At 38.9% G+C, this 7,867-nt stretch overlaps 1 pseudogene across 1 annotated transcript; it reads left to right on the top strand.

The window, feature by feature from the left end:
* Nucleotides 1–420: 420 nt before the first annotated feature.
* On the top strand, nucleotides 421–5,688 carry LOC311606522 (NADH dehydrogenase [ubiquinone] 1 alpha subcomplex subunit 10, mitochondrial-like; annotated as a pseudogene). The gene is made up of 3 exons: nucleotides 421–434; nucleotides 2,771–2,774; nucleotides 4,812–5,688. The product of its transcript is annotated as an NADH dehydrogenase [ubiquinone] 1 alpha subcomplex subunit 10, mitochondrial-like (transcript).
* The last annotated feature ends 2,179 nt before the right edge of the window (nucleotides 5,689–7,867 follow it).

Genomic DNA, 7,867 nt, shown 5'->3' with positions numbered 1-7,867 from the left:
GGGGAGGTGGTCAAATATGGGGCACCAGAGTTCATGCCATTAATAACACCATATAATGCCTATCATAATAGGTTGCTTATAAGAACATATGATGAAAAAAATCAATAAGTTCAATACTAAATATAACCCATTATCTTCAATATTTACAGTATCTTGTTAATGTGAAATAAGGAATCTGTTCCCATGGTTGGAGTTACAGAGCTCTTCTTCCATTTAAAGGTATGCTTTTCTTCTGGCATCCAAGCTTTTGTAACCACATGGTGAACTTAATTTTACTACTTCAAACTTACAAGAAAAAAACCCTTTTATTTCTGGTTTTACACAAGAATATATGATAACGATGGTATAGTGTAATAACTGAAAAAATTAGGGTTACAAAGAATAAGTTGGTGATTAGTATTTCTAGAGAGCTATCGGGAAATGCATGAAGATTGGTAAACCCATAATGCTTTACTTATATCGCATAAAGTCTTATACCACACACTAAACTGAACGTCTATTTGTTCAAACAAAAGACAGTGCATGATGATATGATAATAAAAAGGATAGACTGTTTGAGAATGGGTATAAAACCTAGGAGTATTTAACACGTAGATTTTACCCTCACTTCAGAACTCTATGTAGAGCAGTGGGACTAGATTCTGAATTGAATACTTATGAACAGTGATTTAGCCGATTATTACTAAGTAATGGTAGTTTGCCTCAAATCCCCACATGGAAATGTTGGTGAAGGCATTCATTTTTGGAGGGAGTGGCCCATCCAACTCCCTGGGCAAAGAAATGTCCCTGCTCAGCACTTTTCAATTCTCATGTGTGTTTATCTTCAGTCAGTTCTTCACTGGCACCTTTTATGGTGTTCTTTTTAAGAAATGAGTAGCAATTAAAGCAATACCTCAGTTTTAGGGTGGAAGTCAAGGAAGGGGTTACGGGACCTTAACTTGTAGCTGAAGTCATTAAAAGTATAGGTACTGTGAGCCTTTGGTCTTCAGGTCCGTATGTGCTGTACAAGTGGTTTTGTGAGGCTGAGTCTTTATAAGTCCTGTTTCCCCATGAGAAAGTGGTCTTTGATATGAATATGATTTCTGATGATATAGAGAGCAGAATTTAGAACCATAGACTGGGGAGAGGCCTAAATTAAATTCCCAGTATTTTAGTTGGAACTCCAAGAATTATTAGGTATAGTGACCCAGTTGTGCAATTCACAGGTGAATTCTACTAGTCTCTCATGGATTATAGTCAGCAAAGGCAATTCATTACAAACAAGCCCAATGTAGTAGAAACAAGCTATTTATGGAAACAGCATAAGAAATAGAAAATTATATAAATGACTATTAAAATTACTTAAGAATTAACATAATAAAAGTTATGAAAGACGTTTTATAAAGCAAAATAAAACATAGTGGGGACATTTAAACTCCCAAAGAAACAGGCCAGTGTATTTATTGGTTTTAAACTTCCATATATTAATTTTTACTTCCTACTAAATGATCCTAGGATTCATGACCATCACCGCTAACAGATTTTTTTTTTTGTGGAAATTTCCAAACTATTTGAAAACATATTAGGGAATGCAAATATTTGTGAACAGTAAAGATGATGTTGTAGCAGAATGAATATGAGGACAATATCGACCAAAACCCATATGGATATTTAAAAATCCATAGTTATTGTGGTTAATTTATCAATATGGACTAATAACGTTTATTACCAGGCCTATAATTATTAATACAGCAGTATTTTCTAACCCGCTAGTAATCAGTCAAAACACAGACATCTGTTATATTTTAAAATAGTCTTAGTTAACCTGGGGACGGGAAGATATTAATCCCCTAAACTACATGCCATACTGGGCCAGGTATGGGATACCTGCCTCAATCCCATGACATCTGCTCTAATAATTTCTATTGAGCTACCTCCCATCCATAATTCCAAATAGTTGCTAATTATCATCGTCTGGGCCAAGTCTCCATCCACGCTGGCCACATACTTCTCCTCCACTTAACCCATATGTGCATCTTTCTTCTCTTCTCTTCTCCTCAGGTCTCTCCTCCTCCCAAGATTCTCTCTCCTCAAAGTTGGGGAACTTTTTTTCACACCTATATCAATTGCTATGCTGAGGTGTGATGGCCTTTTGTTGGTCAAACAGGTTAGGCTCTTAAGCAAGGTGCAAGGTGGGTCACAGAGAGAACAAGCAGAAATTAGCATCAAAATACATAAGACAAACCTCCAACACATAGTATTAATGCTTATATAGGCTCCAAATAAACAAAAAAGTACCATGAAATACAATAAAGAAATCATATGCAAGCTCTAAGGTAAATGGATGGACAGAATCTTGACCACAGTATCAAAAATTTCAAGTGCGTTAGCAATATCAGAAGCATTTGTTACTTGTGCCTTGCTCTTTAAGCACTTGTGAGACTCCAAAGACATCTGCCCTTTCACATTCTAGGCAGGTGTTCTGATTCAGCTCAGTAATATGCACTAGGAGAAATGTAGACAATCCCATGTCCTCTTACATATTCATAATCAAATGAATAAATTTCTATCTACCTTGTATGGTTCTCGTAAATCTAGAAGCTGATAGTGGATAAGAATGTCAAAGGCAACTCTGATAGGCTCCTGTCTGCGAGCAAAGCAGAGTGTCATTCATAGTGTCAGGGGTTAGCTCTCTCCCATGGGATGGATCTTGGGTTAGGCAAAGAATTTTCTGGATATCCCCTCAATCTCTGTTATGTAGGCTTTCTCTTGAAAACTGCACTTCTTTTAGGCAGGTAAGTCTTGGGTCAAAAATTTGTAGGTAGATTGGTGTTCTTTCCCCGCTACTAGCAGTCTTATCTAGTTATAAGGTGTCCTCTTCAATCTCCATGGCCGTTGCTACTAGGAATCTCTGCTACTGTCCCTTTCATATCCTCCCACAGACCTATTCTGACTTAGGTCTCCAGCTTACCACAAAGATGCTCTCACCCACAGTTTCTCTTTTCTCTTCAGGTCTTTCTGTCCTCCAGTCTGCACTCTCCCCAGATCTGATCTACACCCTTATTTCTCTCTGTGCACCCTCTCCTACTTTGTTCCGTCTTTCAACCACTACCCCAGTCTATTCTATTTCCTCTTCTGAGTGAGATGTAAGCATCCTCTCATGGGTTCTCCTTGTCACTTATCGTCTTTCGATCTGTGCATTGTAGATGCTTATTGTAAAAGTAATTTTATTTTCCTGGCTCATTTGTTATCTTGGAGGTTTACTGCAGGAGTTCTGTTAACCTAGGCTTAGTTCCAGAAGGTTCTAACCTCCATATAATATAGTTCTAGAATGTTTTATACTCTGGAAATTACTGCTTATTAAGCTCACCCTTACTTGTCCTTTGTGAGCTCTGGGCTGGCTGGTTCAACTCATCTGTTCTGGCTCAAATTCCTCTCCCCTCTGACTTATTTAATATGACTTCTTCCTTGCCCAGAGCTGCTCTGCCTGGCCTCAAACTAACTCAACAATCTGCTCTAATCTTCTCATTTTCTGCCTTGTTCTGTCTTAACCTGAGTTTTCTCTCTCTCTCTGCAACCTATCTCTCTTTTACTATCTTGGTAAAACTGCCTTCTCTCTATGTAGAACTGCCTCTTAAGTAGCTTCCCTTTCCTCTCTCTTCTCATGAGAGTTGGACGTATCCTAGTCTGTCAAATCTTGTCTGATTATTCACCTGTTCTGCCACCCATTTTTAGGCATTACTTTCAAACATGGGTGCTTCCTTCTACAAAATAACTTCAGCTTCCTTTGGGATCAAAGGCATGTACCACCACACCAGGACCTAAGATTTTCCTTACTAGATACTTGCTCTATAACATGCTGGCCTTGACCACAGATCCATTTGCCTCTGTCCTCTGTGTTAAAGGCATGTTTGTATTCCAGCCAGATCATACAGAACTAGAAGATCCCTGCATGTGATCACATATACATAGAAGGTCTTGAGATGTAATCTCTTGCCAGAACAGCCATGTTCTGAATTAACATTCCTCTACAGTTTATCCTGTACTAAATGGCTAAATTCCACTTATAAATGAGTATATTGCATGTATATCTTCCTGGTTCAAGGTTATCTCACTGAGAGGCTCCACCCAGCAGTGGTTCAAAACAGATGGTGAGACACATAGGCAAACATTGTACAAAACACAGGTTAGTCTAGTGGAAAAGTGCAGGGAAGGAAAAAAGGACCTAGAGGTGACAAGAGCTTCACAAGAAGATCAACAGAGACAGCTAACCAGGACCCAGAGGGGCTTGTGGAGTCTGAAGCACCATGCGAGGACCATGCATGGACTGGATATTAGTCCTCTGCACAGATATAGCCAATGGGCATCTCAGGCTTCATGTGGGTCCACTAGTGAGGGGATCAGGGGCTGTCTCTAGCACAGACTCTGCTGCCTGCTTTTGATCACTTTCTCCTGAAGGAACTGCCTTGCCAGGCTACCGGGGAAGAGGATTAATTCAGACTTGATGTGACTTGATGAGCTGGGGTGTCCGGGTAAGGAGGGTCTCCCATTTTCTGCGAGAAAGATGTAGATGAGGGAAGGGTGATGTTGGGATGGGAGAAGGGAGTGATACTGGGATGGGAGAAGGGAGGGGGCTACAACCGGAATGTAAAGCTGTATCCTTGAGAGTGCTGAACCTTGTCAGGTCACATCTGCCCGGCCTTGCCACTGTGCAAGCAGAGTTATGGGTGTTTACCCTTCATGGTTAGTGATAAGACAACCAAAATACTGAATGAGCACAGCAGAGTGATAACAGTAGATAGGATCATAGACTTTTGGGGGAAAAAAAAAAGCTCTCAAAGGAAATCACAGAGAAACTAGGCACGAAACACTTTCCAGAAGCAGGGATACAGTACTCAAGGGCCACAACAAGTGAAGGAAGGAGCCTGAATGGAGAATTTAGTGGCTGTTAGAGCTTAGAGAAATTTTATGATTGTCCCAAAAGAAAGGATGACAAGAGCTACCACCTGACTTGCTGTATACATGCTGCCTCCTGTAGTGCTCTCAGATGCCCACCTTAGAGTGCTCGATCTATAGTGACTTTGTCTTTCTGGAGGCAGGATACAACCAGGGCCTCATCAGGAAGCAGTGTGTGGGCCACTATAATGAAATTAAGCAACTCACTCTTCCACAGTACCCGGCCACCCCAAGCAGTCTTCTATATCCATGTGCACCCCTGCCAGAGATAAAAAGCATGATGCAGAAGAAAAGAGATCCTCATGAAATGGAGGTCACCTGCGCCTATCGCCAGGACATCAAGGATGCCTACAGGAAAACTTTCCTCCCAATGAGGAGTGAGATGTGTGAGATTTTGACGTATAGTACCTGGGAAGCTGGAGACTCTACCAAGGTGGTAGAAGACACTGAATATCTTAACTACAACAAAATCCTTTGCTTAAACAGGAAGATTGCACCTTTCATAAACTGCAGATGCTGGTTCATGATAAGTTCGACAACCATCCCTGTCCTAACCTACCGGAAACCACTATTGGAGCTCACCAGGGTACCCAGATGCACACCAACATCAGAGAGCTGTCAGGCCACAGGTATGCCTCTGGGTACAAAGCCAAGATGGCTGAGAAGCAGAACTTGCTGAAGAGGAATGGTCTCCTCTGCCTAGCTGTGTCACAGTTAAATCTGTCAGCTCTGTCAAACGCTATGAAGGCTTGAGCTTTAAAAGACAACAGGGGGAAAAAAAAACAAATGATCAAGATAGTGCCAGAAGAAATGGTCTAACAGAAACAGTCTTCCTTAGGCCTAGCCAGAGTTGGAAGAATAAACTTCCACTGCAAAGGTCCTAGAGCCTTCTAGTTTTATTTTGGAATCACCTGGGAAAAGGACAAAACAAAAACCAACCAAGCTGCCTTGCTTTGAAAGACCAGTTCCCATTAGAAGCCCTGTGTCCCATTGCTGGTTCCTTGAGTCTTCTCAACTTCACCAAATAAAGCCAGATCTGTCACCCCTCAAGTTAAATAGAAAAAAGAAAAAAAGAACATAAAGGGCAAAGTATAGACAAGATAATACTTTTCATCTTAACAATCTTGTGTATAAAGAGATAGTCTCAAAGGATACAGAAAACAGGTACAATAATGAAAGTGACTGACAAGATAGGTCACTCACATTAAGAATAGTTCTTCATAAGTCCACAAAGAGGAATTACATATCTGACCATGGAGTGAAATAAGCAATTTTCTATCAACGTGCAATCAAATGCCATTTACATGAACTATAACAACACAATAAAAGTTGTCAACCAGAGAACTCTTTGAGGATGCTATTAGTGTCACTTCATAAAAAACCAAAGGAAGTCATCTCTGTAAGAAATGCAAATTAAAGTATCAAAACCATGTGCAAAACCAATGATATCCTAATACTGAGTAAAAGCAAGTATCGATGAGAATAAAACTGCAATATGCTCACAGGTTGCTTCCGAAAGGGTAAATTATATAAGTATCTTGTGATTTTTTCTATATATACTAAATGTATCTATTAACTTTGGTATAAGATTTCAACATCCCTTGGTATATGGCCAACAAGTGTATAACAGTAAAAACCAAAACATTCAAGGTAGTATCACCTACCATGTTTCAGACCTGAAATTGAATAAACCCAAAAGTATTTCCTGATGAACAAAAAGTGGGATATTAATAAACTGGAATATTACACACTACAGAGAGGAATCAAGTTATAGACTCACATAAAGCATGGGTTAACTTCACAAATAATTTGAAATGAAAATGCAAAACACAACATTACTGTGTTTACCTGATTTCATGTTTGTTACGTTATGATCTCTCATACATTTGGAGCATTTTCAGATAAAACTTTTTCTTTTAATTTTCTATGGTCACAAGGTCAAGGTCAGCTAAGAATTACTTCCATTGAGTCACTAGTGGAATATGAGCCTCTCTGGATATCACATTCATTTTGGTGAACAGGTTGTTTTGCTAAAGCATCAGGAAAAAATTTTTTCGTAATACAGAGGTTCTTTAGAAAGTTAGTTATGTTATGTAGGGACATTTAGTTTATTTAATAATTTATAATTTGATAGTAAAATTTAAAAACATATTCTATAATACTATTAGGAATAGAAAAGTTTCACCTAGTACACAGAATGATCTAGACCACACAGTGTAAACATTCCCTAAAGACAGAAAGGGCACTGAAGATGTCACTAAAGGGGAAGCAGGCTACCAAGATGAGGCTTGATAGGCTGTGATCCTCTGGTGGAGGAGGAGCTCCCCTTTGTCACAGGCCTAGGGGACAGGACTGGGTGAAAAGGGGAGGACAGGAAGGGGGGAACAGAAAGAAACAAGTGAGAGGATAACAATTTAGATGCAATCTGAATAAATGGTTTAAATAAAAAATATTAAAAAAAAAAAAAGAGTGAGTCCAGCTGCAGAACAGTGGTATAAGTAACGGTTTATTGGCTGTTGTTGGTTAGAAATGCTAACATTTTTTTATATTGATTTCAAATGTGAGAAGTGACTAAAAACAAAATTTGTAGATGGAGAGTATCAAGTTGTCATTTAAAAATAGATGTGTACTGGTAAAACAGGGTGCAATCTGTGTTCATTAAAATTTAACAGTATTTTCCATATTTTCTACACAGATAAGAATAATAAAAAACAAAAAATATAAAAAGAAATATTAAGCTTTATTCTGTACACCAACAACATCCTTCTTAACATTTTAATCTTAAAGATAATGCATGTTACAGTTTAACACTGTAAAGAATTCCAAAATAATCAAAGAGCTTCAAAGGCGGCCGTATTATGCTTCCTCTAAGACACATGACAACACACTGACATTTTCCAAAATCATTACAATTCTCAACTGTGTTCTAAAT

Source organism: Acomys minous (genome assembly GCF_964271855.1).
Source record: "Acomys minous genome assembly, chromosome: 10".
NCBI classification, from domain to species: Eukaryota; Metazoa; Chordata; class Mammalia; order Rodentia; family Muridae; genus Acomys; species Acomys minous.
Note: the sequence above shows the minus strand (reverse complement) of the source record. Positions and strands in the feature narration are given on the sequence as shown.